The sequence below is a fragment of the Leptonychotes weddellii genome, chromosome 2 (assembly GCF_054177405.1).
Source record: "Leptonychotes weddellii isolate Sample4059 chromosome 2, ASM5417740v2, whole genome shotgun sequence".
Classification (NCBI taxonomy): Eukaryota; Metazoa; Chordata; class Mammalia; order Carnivora; family Phocidae; genus Leptonychotes; species Leptonychotes weddellii.
Window position 1 is genome coordinate 113,671,054 of NC_138370.1, and position 22,236 is coordinate 113,693,289.

General features: G+C 42.1%; 2 protein-coding genes across 7 annotated transcripts in view; one reads left to right on the plus strand and one right to left on the minus strand.

The window, feature by feature from the left end:
- LOC102748592 (putative E3 ubiquitin-protein ligase HERC6) overlaps positions 1-22,236 on the minus strand; it is a 580,669-nt gene that overhangs the window by 99,423 nt on the left and 459,010 nt on the right. The window lies entirely within an intron of this gene.
- ABCG2 (ATP binding cassette subfamily G member 2 (JR blood group)) overlaps positions 1,158-22,236 on the plus strand; it is a 149,262-nt gene continuing 128,183 nt past the window's right edge. For 3 of the 6 annotated variants that reach the window (XM_081812168.1, XM_081812166.1, XM_081812173.1), the window contains exon 1: positions 1,158-1,322. The gene's annotated coding sequence lies outside the window, so the exon portion shown is untranslated. Of the gene's footprint in view, positions 1,323-9,520; positions 10,105-22,236 lie in introns of those variants that run through there. The other 3 variants (XM_081812167.1, XM_081812165.1, XM_081812171.1) reach the window with 1 other exon arrangement.

A 22,236-nucleotide genomic window follows, 5' to 3' on the forward strand; every position in this document is an offset into this window, starting at 1 on the left:
GGAGGACCCAGAGATCATGCCAGATCAGCACCTGAGCCCAAGGCAAACCCTTAACCCACAGAGTCACCCAGCAGCGCCCCTCCCCCGCAGTGTGGACTTTCTGATGCTGAAAGAAGTTAAACCTTTCAGGGAAGGCTTTCCCACATTTACTGCACTCCTAAGACCTTTCGAAACCGCTATAGAAACGTAAAAACAGATGGAAATTAAGATCTACACACTAATGCTTCAGTAAGGCTGGACTTTGAACACTTTCTTTTCTCTTCCTCATTCTTGAAGCCTCCCCCTCCCTTTCACCTGTTTTTCTGTAGAATCCTTTGTTCCAGAAACTTGGTATCAATGCTGACATCTCGCCGACCTCGATGTATACTTAGTAATGAGGTTGAGATGTCCAATACCAGCGCGGGTCGTGAGGCCACCCTGAAGACATAATGAACAAGGCTGGCAGCACTTACCAGGTTCCTATAGAAAGGACCCAGGACCTGTATTTTCCTGTAAAACCCCACAACCTTTTATCCCCAGCGGTCTGCTGTTTTGACGTTTATCCCCAGCGGGTCTGTGTTCTAATTTGACCCGGGAGCCCAGAGGTCGGTTTTCCACAACGCCTTGTCCAGCGCGGACTCTGGTGCCTGGCTCTGAGGGGCTGCCGAGGCGGTACGGCTGCGGGGATCCGCGGTTTCTGCCGCCGCGCGGGGGCGCCGGGCCCGGCAGCCTGCGGGGACCCAGCCCCGAGGAGCGCGGGGGCGCCGGGCCGGGCGGCCTGCCTGCGGGGAGCCAGCCCCGGGGAGCTCGAGGGCGCCGGGCCGGGCGGCCTGCCTGCGGGGACCCAGCCCCGAGGAGCGCGGGGGCGCCGGGCCGCGCGCTGGGCGGGGTTGCTGCGGGCCGCGGGCTCTCAGAGCACCGGGCTGCGCCCCGCGGCCGCTCCCCGAGCCGTGCGGCGCCCGAGGACTCGTTTCCTTCACTCCCTTGGCATTTGCCGGACAGCTAGTTGCCTCTCTCCTCCTCCTCCTTTCTCTTGTATTTCCTTTTCTAGTCCCTTCCTTCCTTCCTTTCCCCTGCGGCGGCCCCGCCCAACTGAGACAGAACCGGCGTCAGAGCCCACACTGAAGCGGAGGGACAGCCTGCGCACGCGGCTCCGCGGCTCCGCTTCCTCCCGCCGGGGGAGCCGGCCTTTAGAGGCCGGCGGGGAGCAGCCAGGGGATGCAGACGGTCTTTGGAAAGAGGCCACGACTGTCGGCAGGGAGGCTCTCCCCTCCCTAGAGAAGTACTCGGGGAGGATGGCCCGGCTCCCAGCGGCTGGGGGAATAGTTTCTTCAGCCCTGAAGGTAGGTTGTGGCAGCGGAGCACAGTATCCACTAAGTATTAACAACACTTCGCGGAGAAGACTGCAAAGACCGAGGAATTTGTCCAAGGTCCCATGGGGGTTTCTGTCCGGTTCAAACCCTCATTCCCAGGAACCGTGCCCGCTTCATAACTTGTTAAAACTTTTGGCCTGGGTGGCTCTGTTTGCACCAACAGACACTTCTTGCGGTTTGGACAACATCCTGGATAGACTCTATCCTTAGCTAGTCAACAACTAATCAGATTCTCTCTACACAACCTACACAGTATTTAGGGATGGATGGGTTCTCTAACTGTATCATGGGAGGAGCTAGGATCGTGAGATCATGCCAAGCTGACCAGGCCGTTCCTAGGTCATGTGAGCATGCAGAGAGAAGATTCTTGCCCAGAGCTGGACAGAGAAGTGGAGGGAGGAGCTGTCTCCATCCCAGCAGAGCTCCCATTCCAACCCATGGCTCATTGGATAGGATTTCTAAACAGACCCAAACTCCTGCATAATAAAATACAAAAAGCAACTACTTGAGGGTGCTGGCTAGGGATTCAAATGCAGCCCTATTTCATCCCAAAGTCAATTATTTCCCGGAAATATTAAGTACGAATATATTAGTAATTAAATGGGGAAAAAATTCATAAGGAACCTGAGAATGCTGCAGCTATTTACGGAAAACCAGGAAGAATGGAATAATGGGAAAACTGTCAGAAGAAAGGACATAGTAAAAGCACACTGAGACCGCGACAAAAGTTAGGCAACTTCCTACACTGCATTCCTGACTACATTTGAGGCTCCTACTGCCCAGTATTATAACACTTTGTTTCCTTCCTTTCTTCACCTTTAGATTGTTAATTCCTCCAGGGTAGGTACTTTCTATATAATCCTAACAACAGTCTGGCACATCGTAGGCATTCAGAAAAGTTTGGAATGCATGAAAGACATAATTCAAATAGGGAAGAGTTATTATCTCATTCCTGAGCCTTACTTTAAAACTTGAGAGTACACCCTTCCCAAAAGATGAATCATGGAAAGAAGAAAGATCACTGTGTTACTAAGAGGAATGAAGTCCTCAGGTTTCTTCAGTTACAACCAAATTGGATAGGCGGGCCCAGCACCGTTGTTTTAAGATCTTGTTCAATCGGTGCTAGCAAGTTATGCTGGCACAGCTGAGAAAGTATGACCACGGTGCTTGAAGTCAGAAACAATGATAATGTAAGAAGATAAAAATCTAGGAGCCTTCTTAGGTGTTGCCTGGGACATCTTTCCACTGTGATATATTCTGATGCTAAATCTGCTTTCAAGGATCAAAGAAATGTGAGAGGCATTTCTAATGCCAAAGCTTAAAGCCGAAGTCATGAGAGAATTCCTGCCTTAAAGTTCCTATTTAGAAACCAAGAGAAAATAAGAATCAGCGTTTTTAATCTTAACCTCTTGTGTTCAAGAGGTTTGTTAGATGTCAAACCAGGGACTGGCTTCTAGGCTGTATCCCAGAGGTCACTGTGCAGTTCTTTGAGGACGGGGGCTAGGTAACTTTACTCAGCTTCCTTCATCTGCTGAATGAAGGAGGGAATGAATGAATGTGCTCTACCCTAGTGGTGTAGATGAAAGGGAAGAGCACTGTCATTTCTCTAAAGATGCAAAGCTTTAGAATTTGGGGGAGGGGAAAATAAATATTTATTTCAAAAATAAACTTTATCAAAACAAAGGCAGAAAAAATGTTTTGGATGTCAGAAAGATCTATGTTAGGGGCACCTCGGGTGCCTCAGTCGGTTAAGCATTCGACTCTTTTTTTTTTTTTTTTTTAAGATTTTATTTATTTATTTATTTGAGAGTAAGGGAGTGAGAGAGAGAGTACAAGCTGGGGGAGGGGCAGAGGCAGAGGGAGAAGCAGACTCCCTGTTGAGCAGGGAGCATGTCCTGAGCCGAAGGCACACTCTTAACCGCTTAACCAGCTGAGCCACCCAGGGGCCCCAAACATTCAACTCTTGATCTCAGCTCAGGTCTTGATCTCAGTGTCATGAGTTCAAGACCCATATTGGGTGCCACGTTGGGCATGGAGCCTATTTTAAAAATAAAGATCTATGTTATGTTGCAGAATCATTTGTCACTAATGTCAAGGGTTGATTGAAAATTATCTTCTGAAATGTTGACATGTCTGCATCAGAAACATCAGGACAAAATGCTTGAGTGTGAAGTCTGAGTTGCCTGAGTCCTCTCCTACTCACCTAAATAACCCAGGAAGTTATTCAACCCATGCTGTGAGTCAATTCCGTCATTTGCAAAATGGGGCTAATAACAGCATACAGGTTGTTGTAAGACATAAATAGTTAATACACAACCCACACAGTCATATCCCATTTTCTGCCACTAATTCGTGTCTCTCTAGGTGTCAGTTTTGCTTGTGGTAAATGTTTCTCTCTGTGTTTGGGTTTGGTTTTTTTTCCCCCTCCCCGTATGTGCCTTTCTTTTCCTCTCCTTACCTTTCTACTTTTTCTCTTTTTTCATTATTTCTCTCTCTGCCTGACTGGATTTCTTCTTAATAGTCTAATACCGCTCCCTTCCTTAAAAAACGACTGATGGCTATGAACTTTAGTAAATCTACAGAACAAGAAACTTAATAATAACTGTTAAAACTCTGTTTTCTTTATTCCAAACTAATTTCTGATCCCTGCCATGATCATGCATCTTTTTTTTTTTTTTACATTTTAAAGTCAGTGAATACATTCATGTTATTTTAGTTCTGATTTTCTTCAACTGATACAATTTTATATTGAAGGGGATCAGCATATGCCACTTTGACATAAGGATTATTTTGAGTTGAAGGAAACTGAGAATCAACAGATGCAGAAAGAAGCCTTCTTGGTGCTTCTGTTATCTCATTAAAAGCAGAAACTTCTGAAAAATGAGGCTGTCATAAATCCCTCTTCAGGATGGGTCTACTCCTAGAAGAGAGAACAAGAGTAATCCTACCATAAGTCAAATCATTCGTGGCCATGAAGAAGATAGAAAAGACCACTCACACATTCATAAACAGATATTATCACAAACTTTTTTTAAATCTCCAGTTTGTTCTTCTAAAAACCCATTTGTCTTTCCTAAAGAAACTTATTTTTTCTTCCCATAAAAGCCTTTCCTCCACTCTCCTCATTCCCCTACTAAGTTAGGTAGGTAAGTCTCTAACTTACATGTGAATAAACCTTTTTTCTCCTGTCAGTCTGTCATCTGTCAGTTTAATTTGCAGGTGCCCAGGAACTATATCTAAGAGCAACAAGTTTTACTCCCTAGACAGTTCATATGCCATGCATCCATATAGACCATCTACTTGCTAATTTTTGTGATTGTGATATCATATACCATAGTTTATGTTGCATTCCCCTATTGTGAGGCACATTGTTTCTAACTTTGCACTATTTTGAACTCTTTCCTTCCCTTACACCACTTTCCCTTGCCTTCTCTGCCACAGAAGATATACACAAACATACAAATGCATGATTATGTAAAAATACATAAAATTTGCTGTATTTGTTGTCCAGATCTTTAGCTTTGTGAAGAAAAGGAAAAATCAGGTGGTGTTGCCCTCCGGAGTGTCTCTCTTCTCTATGGAGTTGATCTAGACCCCAGTCATCAACTTTATTGTACCTAGATTTCTCAGATTGTAAACATTTACTAACAGCTGCACAAATGTACCAGGCAATAAACGGAGGTGGGGTTGGTCTGCTTAATAAAAATACTTCCTTTAAAAAAAAAAAAAATACTTCCTTTGATTTGAGCTTTCCTCTTCCAGAGCTTCTTGTGTCTCTGGTTCAGTAAATAACAAGTATGAAGAGTTAATAAAGACAGTTTGTCATAGTTACTAATTTTTTCTTGTCCTATATGGCTTTTAATATTTGGAAGCAACCACTGAAGCAGATTTGGCATTTCAAAGTTCTATTACAAGTGTGATTTTATTTTAGGTCATGTTTATAGCTCTGTTTATATTATCATTTGGTTTATAATGCTGATTATAAAGACTTGATTAAATAACTGCTGTTTGAACAGCATCATACTGTCAGACTAAAAAGCCTAGAATGAGGCCCTTAACTCTCAGAAGTTGATAACTGGCAAAATGAGAAACCAAAGCTATAAGTGCTGAGGAACTTGTAAATAATCATTGTGAGTCTTGATAATAAAGATATGGAACACAGAATTTTTGACTTTTATTAAACAATTGCTAAGTCTTGGTTTGCTTCTAAGCCTTAAAGGAAATTTGGAGCAACTTTTCCATACTCTGGAACATAGGAATAGATTATCCCAAATTTCTTTGGGTTCATTCTAGAGAATTCTGAAGACACCATTATAAACCAATATAAGATGGAAAACAAAAGATTGGGATACCAGAAAAGGCCCTTTCATAATTTTCTCTTCTTTTTTTTTATAAATTTTTTTAAAAAAAATTTATTTATTAGAGAGAGAGAACACGAGCAGGGGGAGCGGCAGAAGCAGGCTCCCCGCTGAGCAGGGAGCCCGACGTGGGGCTCTATCCCAGGACCCTGGGGTCATGACCCGAGCCAAAAGCAGACGCTTAACCAACTGAGCCACCCAGGTGCCCCAACCCTTTCATAATTTTAATGGCTAAGCAAGGAAGTGTTCTCTGTTACTGCCTCTCAGAGCCCTGAGGAATGGTTAAGACGGGGGAAATAAGACTGGCAAAATATTTATCTGCGGACCCGACTTCCCTACCTTGTTAATTTGGAGTGGATTCCTCTCCACGGCCAAGCTACTGATTCTTTTTTTTTTTTTTTTTAAGATTTTATTTATTTACCTGACAGAGAGAGACACAGCGAGAGAGGGAACACAAGCAGGGGGAGTGGGAGAGGGAGAAGCAGGCCTCCCGCCAAGCAGGGAGCCTGATGCGGGGCTCGATCGCAGGACCCCGGGATCATGACCTGAGCTGAAGGCAGACGCCTAACGACTGAGCCACCCAGGCGCCCCTGAGCTACTGATTCTGATTTAAAAAAATCACTAGCTAAAAGACTTCTACTTTGAAGTAGGGGATGATGTTGGCTGTTTCAAACCTTTCTCACTCTCCAGCTTCAAGGACTTCAATACCTGCTTCAACAAGATTGGGGATTAAATTCCATCTACATTCTTAGGGATACACATTTTTTGAGAGAAATAACAGAGCTCTCCAAGAACAACTATGCATGACTTTTGTTACAACTTGTCACCTTTGGCATAGTGTTGCCCTTATAAGAAATAAGGGACTTTCACCTCTAAGTGGCCTTTTGCCTCTATAAAGAAATAGCTGGGTATTTCACAGAGGTTCTAGGAGTGGTTGGTTTGCTCCTAGTTGTTTGCAAAATAATTAGATAGTGTGCTAAGTCAATGGAAGGACTTCCATTCAATAAGCTTTTGTCCTATGCATTCTACCTTATTTGGCTTTCAGCCAGAGATTTTCAAATCTTGTTCCATAGAAGCCAGGAGGTCCTCAGGCATTTTATTCTAACTCTTTAGAATTTTTTTTGTTTGTTTGTGATTGGTGATTATCTTTGATAAATATATACAAAAAATACATGAATATATTCTTGGGAAAATTTGTGGCTTTATTAGTACATTTATTAAGCATCTAGTGGTATACTAGGCACAAATTCTAGGGACTAAGGATTTTTTCATGAACAAAGCAAATAAAAAGCCATGCCCTCATAGAGCTTACATGCTATTGGAAGGAGAAAAGCAAACATAATAAATAGGGAAATTACATGTGTCAAAAGGTGATAAGCGCTCTCAACAAAAATAAGATGAGGCAGATCAAGAATGCTAGTAGAAGGAACTGCAGTTTTAATTTGGGAGGTCAGGGTAGGCCTCACTGAGAAGTTACCATTTGAAGAAAAACTGGAAGGAAGTGAAGGAATGAGTCATATATATAAATAGGGGAAGATCATTCTGGGCAAAGGGAAGATCTAGTGCAAAGACCCTGAGGTGGGTCGGTGTATGTACATTTGAGGTACAGCAAGGAGATAGGTCTGGCTACATTACAGTTAGCAAAGGGGAGAATGAGACCAGAGAAGTAGGGGTGGGAGATAGAAAGTTCTTTGGCTTTAACTCTAAGAGAAATAGGAAAATATATGGGAAATCTTTAAACAACAGAGATACATGTTGTCAACAAAGCATCCCTACCTCCTAATCCCATACTACCCAGAGATTGCTGCCGTTTTGGGTCATGTTTTTTCAGAAGTTTTTTCTATGTGATTATATACATAGATGGGTACATATAAAAACATGTAGTTTTGTTTTGTGAGGGTATGCACGTGTTAGTTAGCAACTTGCTTTTTACAATTAATATATCTTGGAGATCTTTCTTTGTCAAGACAGTACATATATTTCTACCTCATTCTTTTAAACTGTTGTATAATATTCCATTGTATGCCTATGCTACATTTTATTTAACCATATCCTTACTGGTAAACATTTAGATTCTAATTTCATTGCTCCTTTCCTACTTTCCTCTTTTGACCTCTCTCTTCCTTGCTACCTTCCTTCCTTCTTTTCTTTCTTTTTTTTTTTTACTGCATTACTATTGTCTTAATATTATATTTAACAACATAAAATTACATTACATGAAACATGGGAGAAAATTTGAAAGTTAAAGTTTGTGTAACCTTCTGTCAGAAAAGCAATATGTGTTTCCTTAAATTGGAATCACTTAGATTTGCCTCAGTGGAAGAGAGGCTTTAGTTACTTCTCAAGCAAAGATTTATCTAATGTTTATTGTTCTGGAATACAGGGGAATCATGAGAGCTTGAGCCCAATTACTCTGAACCTTGCTACGGGTTCACTGGGTCATCTTAGCCAAGTCGGCAATAGGTCTACATCAGTAGGAAGTGAGGATCCACGATCTATAAGCTATGCTGGGTTCTCCTTTCTCCCCCTACCTACTGCCTGAACTAATATGGTATTCAGCCAGACCTCCTGTTGGGTCATGTATGTTAGTCTTGTCTACCCAACCCATGGAGGGCAGGTACTGTGTCATACATTCCTTTTTTTCCCCAACAGTGTCTAGCTGATTCTTAGAATTGTGGTTATTTATTTTTAATATATGTCTTAATTATCCTTAAAATTGTATTTGTGAAGTTAGCTCTATTTGGTTTAGAATAAACCTTGGAAATGGCAAAATGGAACTAGAGGGTATTATGCTAAGCAAAATAAGTCGATCAGAGAAAGACAATTATCATATGATCTCATTCATATGTGGAATTTAAGAAACAAAACAGAGGATCATAGGGGAAGAGAGGAAAAAATAAAACAAGATGGAACCAGAGAGGGAGACAAACCATAAGAGATTCTTAATCATAGGAAACAAACTGAGGGTTGTTGGAGGGGAGGGAGGTAGGGGGACAAGGTAACTGGGTGAATAAAGCATCTGCATCTCTATGGATTTAAATGTACCATTGAGGGATGCCCGGGTGGCTCAGCTGGTTAAGCGTCTGCCTTTGGCTCAGGTCATGGTCCCACGGTCCTGGGATCAAGCCCCGCATCAGGCCCTCTGCTCAGCTGGGAGCCTGCTTCTCCTTCTCCCTCTGCCTGCCACTCCCCCTGCTCGTGCTCTCTCTTTCTGTGAAATAAATAAATAAATAAACAAACTCTTTAAATAAATAAATAAATATACCATTGATTAGGAAGTTTGTAACTTTGCACTGGTTGCTTTTTACCTTTAGGCCTTGCTTAATACAGATAATTGCACTACGAGTAGAATGCACACATGCCTTGCTTAATTACATTCCAGGCAAGCTACAGGTACCTCTGCATTGCCCATATGCTTACATCACAGCAAAATGGTCAACTGTGCAACTACTAGGAAAAGGATCACACAGGATCACAGTAATATCACATAAATAATTTTTTACCCTATTATTGTCCTATTATTTCACTTGACATCATCATGTTTTCAGAATATGAAATGCCTATTTAGTACGGTCTTACCTTCCTATTGTATTTCTGGGTTAGAAAAGCTAACGTTAGAAGGCTAGCAAGTTCTAAATATAGCTGCTCTCTCCTCTTCCAGTCTCTGGTGGGTCTTTGCCCTGAAACCTAATGCTGTCTTTGCTTTGGTTTCTTTCACTTCCTTTCAAATGTGTTCTCTTCCTGCTGGCACTTTTTTTTGCCAGAAGGCAGGGCCTATGAGAGGAGACCCCTGATTTCGTCAGAGCTAGCGAAGGACAGGAAGTTTACACAGAGCAGAACTATTTGCTAGGATTGGTTTTGATCTTTGCTCAAGTTGTTGCTAGTGTTGGAGATGCTGTCATCAGGATTCTGTTGCACAAAGAGAAAGATAAAAATATCTCTCTGACGCGTGCCTTTTTCTCCCTTTCCCATCCCCTTGCCGGGAACGCCGGAAAAGGATCCCAGGCGGATTGGAGGCATTAGGTCGTCGGTTTGAATCTCAGTGGTCGAGAAGGAAATGTGGGTAATGCCCGGCTCATGGGGCAGAAGAAAGGATCTCAGGGAGATATGAGAACTGTTCATTTCCCCGTGGCCGTCTCCTCAAGGCTAGTTTCTTTGGAAAGCCTCGGTCTTTCTGGTCGTTGCAGGACCTCGCTGAGGGGCTGCATTTCCTCTCTGATTCTTTCTCTTGCCCCCGTGGGCCAGCAAAAGGAAGCTCCTGGAACTTTAAGGGACATGGATCTGGGGCTGAAGTCTCTAAAGGAAAACCTACAAGGATAGAAGTCTCCGCATCACCCTGCCTCTTGGCCAAGGCTGGGGGCTCTTTCCTTCCAGCATCACCCGTCGTAATTGAAGTGAGTTGTCTGTTTTTATTTTTTCAAGTGTTCTGAGTAGAGAATCTTGATTCTTTTTTGGTATGCTCTTTAACAAATGTGTCAGTTAAACCAGTACTAATCATCTTTTAATGTGAATATGAATCACTTGGACATTTAGTTAAAAAGGTAGCAGAATGCCGTGGGTCTGGTTTGGGCCTGAGACTCTGCATTTCTGACAGGCTTGCAGGCAGCCTCAGATCTGCTGGTGCGTGAACCATGCCTTGAGTAACAAGGGCTTCGATCCTCTAGATTTTTTTTTGCTTTGGGGGAAAAGGATTGGGGGATGCTGGTGGAATGAAGGTATTAACCAAGTCTGTGATTTATGAAGAGCACCCGAAAAGAAAATCAGTCACCATCCCTGCCCTGGTTGTATCTGCTTAACGGACTATCTAAAATTTGGGGTTTCTGTTCAGCTGTTCCTAGATGTGGGAAGTCAAGTCACCCCAAGTGAGAGAGAATGTTGGGCCACTCCTTACACTGCATGGGGTCACTTTGAGCAGAGCCAGAAATCGTTTTTTAATTTTTGCAATTTAGGGGATTGTCATATCACACCTCAACTGATAGAGCTAGTCGTCACTTTGAACATTTTCGTTTCAATTTAAAGATTATGCATGCTCAAAAAATAACTGGTGTCTTCCACCTACCATTTCGAGGTATAAAGATTGTAAGGCATATGAATCTATTACATGGTTGAACGTCAGTTCAAGTAAGGAATATAATTACCATGTTTTGTTTTCTTAGGAGAGGCCTTTAAACTCTCCTGGGAGTAGCTCCCTCTCTTAAATGATTCACATTTATCTGAAAGTCGCTTTTAATCCAAAAGAGACAAGCTAAGAGGAAAAAAATGAATAGACAGGAAGCCTACCTATTCTGTCTGTAGTTGAGGGGAGAAAATAGCAATGGGAAAAAAGGGGGAAAGAAGAGTGTGGTGGCCTGGGATGTCCTCGCTTCGTGAAATGAATGAAAGAAACCCCAGCATAGAAATAGAATTCTTACCCACACATGCATGGGAATCCTTCCAGAATAGTGGCTCATAGCTTCGTCAGCCGGAGAAATATGCTTGAAACAGAATAAATTATAAATTGTGTTGTTGGTGATGAATGAACATGCTGAAACTATCTGTCATTAAGTTGAAAAGTATGCACTGGGGTCAAAGGTCCAGGGAATGCGCAGGCCTGGTGAAGCACTGTAGGAACCCATTAAACCATCCCAGAGGGAGGAGAATTGCTTCTGTTTGAAATAAGCTTCAAATAACATTCCTTTCTATCATGGGGTATCACCAGAGGTGTTACTTAAAAGTTTAACAACCTGTGTGGCACAAACCTTGACCAATCAGCACAGAAGTTGTTGTAAACGGCCCACACAACAGCAACTGCTAGGCAGTAAGAATGTCCGGGACTGAACATTGGCCGAAGCTGTTAATAGGTTTTTTCTTATAAAGGTTTTTTTTTTTTTTTTTTTTTAAGATTTTATTTATTTGACAGAGAGAGAGAGACACACAGCCAGAGAGAGAGACACACAGCCAGAGAGAGAACACAAGCAGGGGGAGTGGAGAGGGAGAAGCAGGCTTCCCGCTGAGCAGGGAGCCCGATGTGGGGCTCGATCCCAGGACCCTAGGATCATGACCTGAGCCGAAGGCAGACACTTAACGACTGAGCTACCCAGGCGCCCCTGTTATAGGTTTTAATTAAACTTTTCTGGGGGGAGAAATGGTAAAGCCACAGATGAGTTCAGGGGTATTAATAATATTCCTACCACCATCTGCCAAAGCTCTGGCACCATTTTCTCAGGTGAGGCCACTTTCCTCTGTTCTCTCTTATCAAGCCCAGAGCAACCTCTCATTCCAGCTGTGTATCTCTTGTAACCTACACTAAAGAGAAATCTCTTGAGTCACTGCAAGACTCAAAATCCTATCCATTTCCTGTGTAGAACAGAAGATGCATATATTCTGTTGTAAGGAGTTACAGCAGGAAAAGAAACCTGATCACCATGTTATCCTTCCATACAAAGCATCATCGAATATGTTATCCCACATGATTTTCACAACCATCACAGGGTGCAGGTCAAGGGGCTTATTATTCTAACCTGTTAGTGCAGAAATTGAGACTCTAGTTAAGCAATTTCTTACAAGGCACAGAGTTGGTTAGTGGGAGTTCTGGATTTGAACCCCAGCCCGATTGCTCCCAGGTCAGGTTTATCCTGTAGTTTCTTCATCCTCTCAGGACCTTTCGCAACATATAGTGTTCTGTACTAGGTCTGTTTTCTTTTTATGTCATACTTCAAAAACTTTGTATGTTAAAAATTATTCTATTTCTACTTCTTTGTCAAAATTATTCTCATGCTTGTCTTAAGCTTTGCCTCCATTAAGGCCTTTACTCCGCAGGAATAAATGTTTTAGAGCAGTGGGTCTCAAACTTTATCATGCTTAAAAATCACCCCGGGGAGCTTGCTAAAACTCAGATTCCTGAGCCCCACCTCCAGAGATTCTGATTCAGTGGGTCAGGTCCCAGGCTTAGAATTTGCATTTACACTTGTAATTTACATTACATTTGCCGGGCTATCTCTGTATGTGTTTGCTCTTTTATTACTAGGTCTTGCTCAATTCATAATTATATTTTATAATAGAAACACGAACAACAAGAATTCACCCAGATAGCAAATACCCTTCTTTGATGTAGGTGTTACGCAGGGCTTAATCATGAGTCAAACATGCTCTTATGTGGGTTTGTGTGAGTCGATGTCCCAGGTTGTCAGCTAGCACCTCCCACCAAGAGGAGAGAGAGCAGATGATGCTGAGAAGTTGGCAAGGGTCTGGTCACTCAGGGTCCCAAGGGTTTGGACTTAACAGTGATATAGTGATAGTTTGAAGCTGGGGAGTGTAATCACAATTACATTTTAGGAATTTTCTTGCTGCAGTGTGGGGGCTAGTTTGGAAGAAGGTGAGGCTATAGGCAGAATCTTTTTGACTGGACAGTTGCACTCATCTTGGAGACAATTAATAAAGGCTTGAACTAAAAGTAGGGTAAAGCTCAGAGCAGCTCCCATGGTTCAAGTGAGGGAGTAGAGCATATGTCATGATGCAGGAAATATGATCTGTATTAAAACTCCTTAGCTTACACCTCTTCTCTATATCAAAACTCCAGGGAGGCTGAGGACTGAGCCTTGTAGCCCCAGCCCCTAGCTCCCGGTAGGTCCCTGATGGATGTTTGGTGAGTGAATGAGTGAGAGAGAATAAATCAAATCCCCCTTGTGGTCTACAAGTTTCTGTCATCTGGCCCTTACTTAGCTCTCCAACCTCAGCTCCCTCCTCTCTCACCTTTATTTTGGTCACACTGGCCTTCCTTCAAGCCTTTGAAAATGCACAACTGTGACCTCTAGTCCAAAGAGTGTCAAAATACTGCCTTTGGGGCAAATCTGTCCTGTTACCAATTAAGATAAAGTTTTATTGGGACACAGCCACAGCCATTTGATTATGTATTGTTTATGGCTACTTTAGTGCCATAATAGCAGGGTGGAGTAATTGTGACAGAGAGCACATGGCCCGTGAAGCCCCAGATATTTACTGTTTGGCCCTTTACAGAAAAAGTTTGCTGATCCCTACTCTAGATCTTCGAAATTGCTGTGACCTCTGATTTAAAACTCTAACCTCAATGAAATTATAGTAATCAAAAAACTGTGGTAATGGCATAAAGAAAAACATAGAGACCAATGAAATAGAATAGAGAGCTACCAAATTAACTCTCATGTATGTGGTCAAATGATTTTTGACAAGGGTGCCAAGACCTTTATCTTATACCATATACAAAAATTAAGTCAAAATGAACCAAAGACCTAAACACAACAGCTAGAAGTATAAAACTCTTAGATGAAAACATAGGGGAAAAGCCTCATGACATTGAATTTGGCAGTGATTTCTCAGATATAGCACCAAAATCACAGGCAACAAAAGAAAAACTAGATACATTGAACTTCTTCAAAATTAAAAATTTGCATGTCTCAAAGGACATTTATTAAGAAAGTGAAAAAAAACGCACAGAATGGCAGAAAATATTTGTAAATCTTATATCTGATAAGGAGTTAATATCTAGAATATATAAAGAATTCCTACAGGGGCGCCTGGGTGGCTCAGTCGGTTGAGCGGCTGCCTTCAGCTCGGGTCGTGATCCCAGAGTCCTGGGATCGAGCCCCGCATCGGGCTCCCTGCTCAGTGGAGAGCCTGCTTCTCCCTCTCCCTCTGCCTGCCTCTCTGCCTACTTGTGCTTTCTCTCTCTCTCTGTCAAATAAATAAATAAAATCTTAAAAAAAAACCAAAACACAATTTAAAAAAAAAAAAAAAAAAAAGAATTCCTACAGCTCAACAACAAAGGCCAAACAACCCAATTATAAAAGGCCAAAGGATTTGAATAGACATTTTTCCCGAGATGATATAAAAATGGGCAATAAGTATATGAAAAGATGCTTAACATCACTAATCATGAGGGAAATATAAATCAAAATCATAATGAGATACCACTTCATACTCACTAGGATGACCATAATAAGAAAAAAAAAGGAAAATAACAAGAGTTGGCATGGATGTAAACTGGGACCTTCGTGCTTTGCTGGTAGGAATGTAAAGTGGTGTAGCTGTTATATGGAAAGTAGTTTGGCGGTTCCTCAAAAGATTAAACATGGTGTTACCATCTGATCCAGCAATTCCACTTCCGGGTATTTACAGGCACTCAAATAGAGATTTGTACACTTGTATTCATATCAGCATTATTCACAGTAGCCAAAGGATGAAAGTAATTCAAGTGTCTATCAATAGAAGAACACCACAAAATGTGGTATATGTTTATATTGGAATATTCGTTTTAAAAATTCTGACAGATGGATGAACCTTGATGACATTATGCTAAGTGAAGTATGCTAGTCATCAAAGGACAAATACGATATACCAAATACACTTAAATGAGGTACCTACAGGAGTCAAATTCATAGAAACAGAAAGTGGAATAGTGGTTGCCAGTGGGGTGGGGGTGGTGAAGAGTGATTGTTTAGCGGGTACAGAGTTTCGGTTTGGGGAAATGAAAAAGTTCTGGAGATGGGTGGTGGTGGTTCCACAACTCTACTCAAAAATGGTAAATTTTATGCTATAGATATTTTACCACAGTGAAAGAAAAAACAAACAGGTCTTTGCATGGCTGGTTCTTATTCTTCAGTTTTCGGCTCAAATGACATTTCCTTAAGGAAGGCTCCCATGACTCTATGTAACCTCTTTATTTGACATATCACTTTCTGAAATGATCGTATATCTATCTATCTATCTATCTATCTATCTATCTATCTATCTATCATCTATCTATCATCTGTCTATCATCTGTCTTTTTTTTTTTTTTTTTTTTAAAGATTTTATTTATTTATTTGAGAGAGAGAATGAGAGAGAGCAAGCACATGAGAGGGGGGAGGGTCAGAGGGAGAAGCAGACTCCCCGCCGAGCAGGGAGCCCGATGCGGGACTCGATCCCGGGACTCCAGGATCATGACCTGAGCCGAAGGCAGTGGCTTAACCAACTGAGCCACCCAGGCGCCCCTATCATCTGTCTTCATTAGAATGTAAGCTTCCTGAGGAGAGAGTCTTTGTCTAATTCAAAGCTATATCCTAACACTTACTTCTTGGCACATGGTAGATGCTCGGTAAATACTTGCGGACTAAACTACAGTTGACCCTTGAACAACATGGGTTTGAACTGTGTGTGTCCACTAATACATGGATTTTTCCAATAAATATATTGGAAAATTTTTTGGAGATTTGCAACAATTTAAAAAAACTCACAGATGAACTGATAGCCTAGATATATCAAGAAAATTAAGAAGTTAGATATGTCATGAATGTATAAAATATATGTAGGTACCATTTTGTCATTTACTACCATAAAATATACACAAATCTATTATAAAAAGTTAAAATTTATCAAAGTGTATGTGCACAGGGGTGCCTGGGTGGCTCAGTTGGGTAAGCATCTGACTCTTGGTTTTGGCTCAGGTGGTGGTCTCAGGGTCAGAGATTGAGCCCTGCGTCCAGCCCCGCACTCAGCATGGAGTCTGCTTGAGACTCCCTCTCCTCCTGTCCCTCTGCCCCTAGCCCCCCAACTCTCTCTCTCAAATAAAGAAATTAAAAAAAAAAAGTATGTGCACGGACATAGACCGTACATGGTACCATTTGTGGTCAAGAGAAATGTAAACAAATGCAAACATGCAGTATTAAATCATAACTACATCAAATTAACTGTAATACATACTATACACTGCAAGAATTTTGTAGCCAGCCCTCCTAGCTATGACGGTGAGCTCAAGTGTTGCCAGGATCCACTTAAAACGCCGTGTTACAATAATAATCTCTGTATGACCCGTTTGTCTCTCCAGGTTATTGTGTATCACAGTAAAATGTGTTCTCTCCCAGTTCTCCCATATTTTTCACCATGCTTGGTGCAACACTATAAACCTTGAATAACACCATGGGACCCATAGGAAGTGCCACTAGTGATGCTCAAAGTGCTTGCAAGAAACAGAGGAAAGTCATGACATTATAAGAAAAAGTTGAGTTGCTTGATATGTACTGTAGATTGAGGTCTGCAGTGTGGTTGCCTGCCATTTCAAGTTAAATGAATCCAGCATATGGAGCATTAAAAAAAAAAAGGAAAGGAAATTTCTGAAACTGTCACTGTAGCTACACCAATGGGGGTGAAAACTTTGCACTTTTTTGCAAAATACCTCTTTATCTCATATTGAAAATGCAGCTTTTATTTGGGTACAGGATTAGTATAAGAAAGGCATACCTATATTCTAGAAAAAGTGAGGTCATTATATGACAATTTAAAGCAAAAAGATGAGAGATCTAAAGCTGGAGAACTTAATGCCAGCAAAGGATGGTTTGATAATTTTAGCAAGAACTTTGGCTTAAAAAATGTCAATAGGAGAAGTAGCTTCTGCCAACAAAGAGGCAGCCAGATAAGTTCTCAGACCCATTAAGAAAATCATTGAGGAGAAAGGATATCTGCCTTAACAGGTTTTTAATGGAGACCAAAGTGCCCTATTCTGGAAAAAAAGTGTCACAAAGGACATTTATTAGTAAGGAAGAAAAGCAAGCACCAGGATTTAAGGCAGGAAGGGATAGGCTAACTCTGCCATTTTGTGCAAATGCAGTTGGGTTTATGATCTGGACTGCCTTATCTATAAAGCTGCTAACCCCTGAGCTGTGAAGGGGAAAGATAAACACCAGCTGCCACTGTTTTGGTTGTACAGCAAGAGAGCCTGGACAGGGAGAACGCTTTTTCTGGATTGGTTCCATCAAAGCTTTGTTTCTGAAGTCAGGAAGTACCTTGCCAGTAAGGGACTGCCTTTTAACATTCTCTTGATTTTGGACAATGCCCCTGTCCACCCAGGACCCCATGAGTTCAACACCAAAGGTGTTGAAGTGGTCTACTTGCCCTCAAACACAATGTGTCTAATTCAACCTTTAGCTCATGGGGTCATAAGGACCTTTAAGGCTCATTACACACAGTACTTTAAGGAAAGGATGGTCAACACTATGAAAGAGAACTGCAACAGAGAGGACATCATGAAAGTCTGGAAGAATCACACCATTGGAGATGCTATTGTTGTTATAGAAAAAGCCATGAAAGCCATCAAGCCCCAAACAATACATTCCTGCTGGAAAAACTGTGCCTGGATGTTGTGCATGACTTCACAGGATTTACAACAGAGCCAATCAAGGAAATCATGAACGAGATTGTTGATATGAAAAAAAAAAAAAAAGTGGAGGGTGGTTGTGGTGAAGGGTTTCAAGATATGGACTTGGAGAAATTTAAGAGCTAATAGACACCACACCAGACGAATTAACAGAAGATGACCTGATGGAGATGAGTGCTTCCAAATCAGTGCCAGACAATGAAGAGGAAGATGAAGAAGCAGTGCCAGAAGACAAACTGACAGACGATCTGGCAGAAGGGTTCTGATTATTCAAGACTGCTTTTGTTTTGTTTTTTAAAGATTTTATTTATTTATTTGACAGAGACACAGCGAGAGAGGGAACACAAGCAGGGGGAGAGGGCAAGGGAGAGAAGCAGGCTTCCCATGGAGCAGGGAACCCAATGCGGGGCTCGATCCAAAGACCCTGGGATCATGACCTGCGCCGAAGGAAGACGCTTAACGACTGAGCCACCCAGGCACCCCTGCTTTTGAGTTCTTTTACAACATGGACACTGAAAGAAAAGCAAATGGTAGAAGGACTGGTACTGTTTAGAAACATATGTAGAGGGTGCCTGGGTGGCTCAGTTGGTTGGGCGACTGCCTTCGGCTCAGGTCATGATCCTGGAGTCCCGGGATTGAGTCCCGCATCGGGCTCCCTGCTCGGCGGGGAGTCTGCTTCTCCCTCTGACCTCCCCTCTCTCATGCTCTCTCTCTCTCAAATAAATAAATAAAATCTTTAAAAAAAAAAAAAAGAGAAACATATGTAGAGAAAGAAAAAAGTGAGACAGAAATTACATGTATTTCTGTAAAGTGACACCAAGTGTGCCGGCCTCTCCTGCCTCCCCTTCCACCTCTTCCACCTCTGCTGCCCCTGAGACAGCAAGACCAACCCCTCCCCTTCTTCCTCCTCAGTCTACTCAACATGAAGATGACAAGGAAGACCTCTGTGATGGTTCACTTCCACTTAAGGAATAGTAAATAGTCATCATGCCGTGCAGTTAATGAACAGCTGTTGTGTATGTGTGCAAGGGTCTTTGTGTGAAAATCTAATGACTGTACAAGAGCTGTACTGAGCCCTTGTGTCATTATCAGCATCACTGCCTGAGTATTCATCGTGTAGAACATTGTGTGCAAGAATTGTATGGAAGTGGGTGGCCTATCCTTACACAGGCATACAGTGAGTGATATTTAATGTAAATTTTATATTGTGGTAGTTTTCTTTTTTTTAAAGATTTTATTTATTTTTTTGAGAGAGAGAGAGTAAGAGAGAGAACACAAGCTGGGGGAGAGGCAGAGGGAGAAGCAGACTCCTCGCTGAACAGGGAGCCTGATGTGGGGCTCGATCCCAGGACCCTGGGATCATGACCTCAGCTGAAGGCAGATGTTCAACCAACTGAGCCACCCAGGTGCCCCTATCCTTTCATTTTTCAAGTCTAGTTTTAGTAATACATAGAACATCTATAGTGTTTTGTTTCATATAAGACAATATTGAGGTACAGCCACTCTGGAAAAGGTTATGGAGGTTCCTCAAAAAGTTAAAAATAGAACTACCCTATGACCCAGCAATTGCACTACTAGATATTTACCCAAAGGATACAAAATTACTGATTTGAAGGGATACATGTACCCTGATGTTTATAGCAGCATTGTCAACGATAGCCAAATTATAGAAAGAGCACAAATATCCATCGACTGATGAATGGATAAAGAAGATGTGGTATATATATATGGAATATTACTCAGCCATCAAAAAGAATGAACTCTTGCCATTTAAAACGATGTGAATAGAGCTAGAGAGTATAATACTAAGTGAAATAAGTCAGTCAGAGAAAGACAAATACCATATGACTTCACTCGTATGTGGAATTTAAGAAACAAAACAAATGAGCAATGGGGAAAAGAGAGAGAGACAAACCAAGAAACAGATTCTTAACTATAGAGAACAAAATGATGGTTACCAGAGGGGAGGTGGGTAGGGGGGAGGGGTTAAATAGGTGATGGGGATGAAGGAGAGTACTTGTGATGAACACTGGGTGCTGTACGGAAGTGCTGAATCTGAAACTAATCTTACATCTGAAACTAATATTACACTGTATCCTAACTAACTGGAATTTAAGTAAGAACTTGAAAAGACCATATTGATGTAGGCACTGAGATATGATCTTGTAATCAGACAATGTAAACTTACAGTATCAATAACAGTACAGTGCTATAAATGTATTATCTCTTCCTTATGGTTTTCATAACATTTTCTTTAGTGCACTTTATTCTAAGACTACAGTATATAGTATGTATATATGTATGAAATATGTGTTACTCGACTGTTTCTTGTAAGCTTCTGGTCAACAGTAGGCTATTAGTAGTTAAGTTTTTAGGGAGTCAAAAGTTGGATTTTGGACGGCACTGGGACCCCCAGCTCTGGAGTTCTTCACGGGTCACCTGTAATAAAAACAGCTTAATGAGAAAAGAGAAAGGGCTCCACCTGGAGGTTGTATGAGTAAGTGTATTCTGTGGCAGTTGTAAATATACAATACTCAAAAGTCAAAGCCAAGGGAAAGTGTAACTTCCATAATATTAGCTGTGATGGTGGAGTGAGAGGGCATGAGGAAGAAATGAATCAAACACACTCGTATAAAATATTTCCATATGAACTGCTTTCTCAGCCTCCCAATTCCCAGGACGTGAGCAATTCCTTTCCTCCCTCTCCATGTATCACCCATTCGTTTACTTACTGCCGACGGTGGCTTTTATGCTACGATATCAGAATGGAGTGGGTGCCACAGCAACTGCATGGTCCACAGTCCTAAAGTATTTACTCTCTAGCCTTTTACAGAAAAAGCTTGCCAACCAATCCCTGATGGGAAGATAATAGACTGGAGATATTTGTTTACTATTCCCCAAGAACTTTCATGATACTCATTCAAGCCAATTTAGAAATATTTGTTGAGCACCTACTATGTTTCAGGCACTGTCCTAGGCATCAAGGATAGAACAGTGAATAAAGTAGAACCTGCTAGTGGGGGAACACAGATAAACACAATAACCAAATAATATAGTATGTTAGAAGGTGAGAAGGCTGGAGAGAAAAGCATAGTAAGAGAAGGGGTAATTAGGAAGGCAAAGGGAGGTTTCACAATTTTATTTATTTATTTATTGAGAGCACACATGTGCGCACGCAAGCAGTGAGGGAGGGGCAGAGGGAGAGATAATCTTTTTAAAAAAATTTTATTTATTTATTTGAGAGAGAGAGAGAGCACGCACGAGGCGGGGGGAAGGGCAGAGAGCAAGGGAGAAGCAGACTCTCTGCTGAGCAGGGAGCCCAACTCGGGGCTCAATTCCAGGACCCCGAGATCATGACTTGAGCCGAAGGCAGACACTTAACTGAGCCACCCAGGCACCCTGAGAGAGAGAATCTTCAGCAGGCTCCACACTCAGTGTGGTGCCCAAAGCCGGGCTTGATCTCATGACCCCGAGACCATGACCTGAGCTGAAATCAAGAGTCAGATGCTTAACCAACTGAGCCACCTAGGCGCCCCAGGTTTTGCAACTTTAAGTAGAGTGGAGAAAAGCATTTATGTAGAGGAAATGGAGGCAGGAGAATGTCTAGCATGTCAGTGAAACACCTAGGAGGCCAGTGTGGTTGGAGGAACCGTTCCTTTCCATGGTCGCCACCCCCATGAACTCTGGCTCTGTGCAATATAGGCTGCTGGTTTATGGCATACATCCTGAGCTGTAGGACAACATCCTAGCCTTACGTGGTGTCCTGGCTGGCACTATAATTGAACCTCCAATAGGCCAGATCACTGTTCTGTCCAGCCAGCTGCTTCTGTAAGTTGGAAGTATGTGGTGGACTTTGAAAGCATGAGCTCATTTCTAAACCTGTTTGTTCATAACGTATGTCTATGGTCAGGGACAGTTATGTAGGATACCATGGCAACGGATGAGACATTCTGTAACTTTATGATAATAGTGTTGGCGGAAGCTTTGCAGGCAGAGAAAGCACATTTTTACCCAGAATATGCAGCTCTCCCTGAGAGCATAAAGAATGGTTCCCTTTATGATGGGATGAGTTCATCATGATCAACTGCCACTAAGTAGCCACCTGTCACCCTGGACAGTGGTGCCATATCAGTGCCTTAGTATTGGCTTCTGCTGTTGGCAGATTGGGCACTCAGCAGTAGTTATAGGCAGAACAATCTTGGGGAGGTGAAAACCATGTTATTAGCTCACACTTCCCTCTACGCCGCTCTGGCCGTGTTGTGTGTGGATGTGTTGAGCAAGAACTGGGTGGGATGCCTGGAGAAGGCTTCCTTACATTTGCAGAATAGATCCTCTTGATCATCTGATTTTTGACAGCCTCCACCATAATGGATACTCTCTA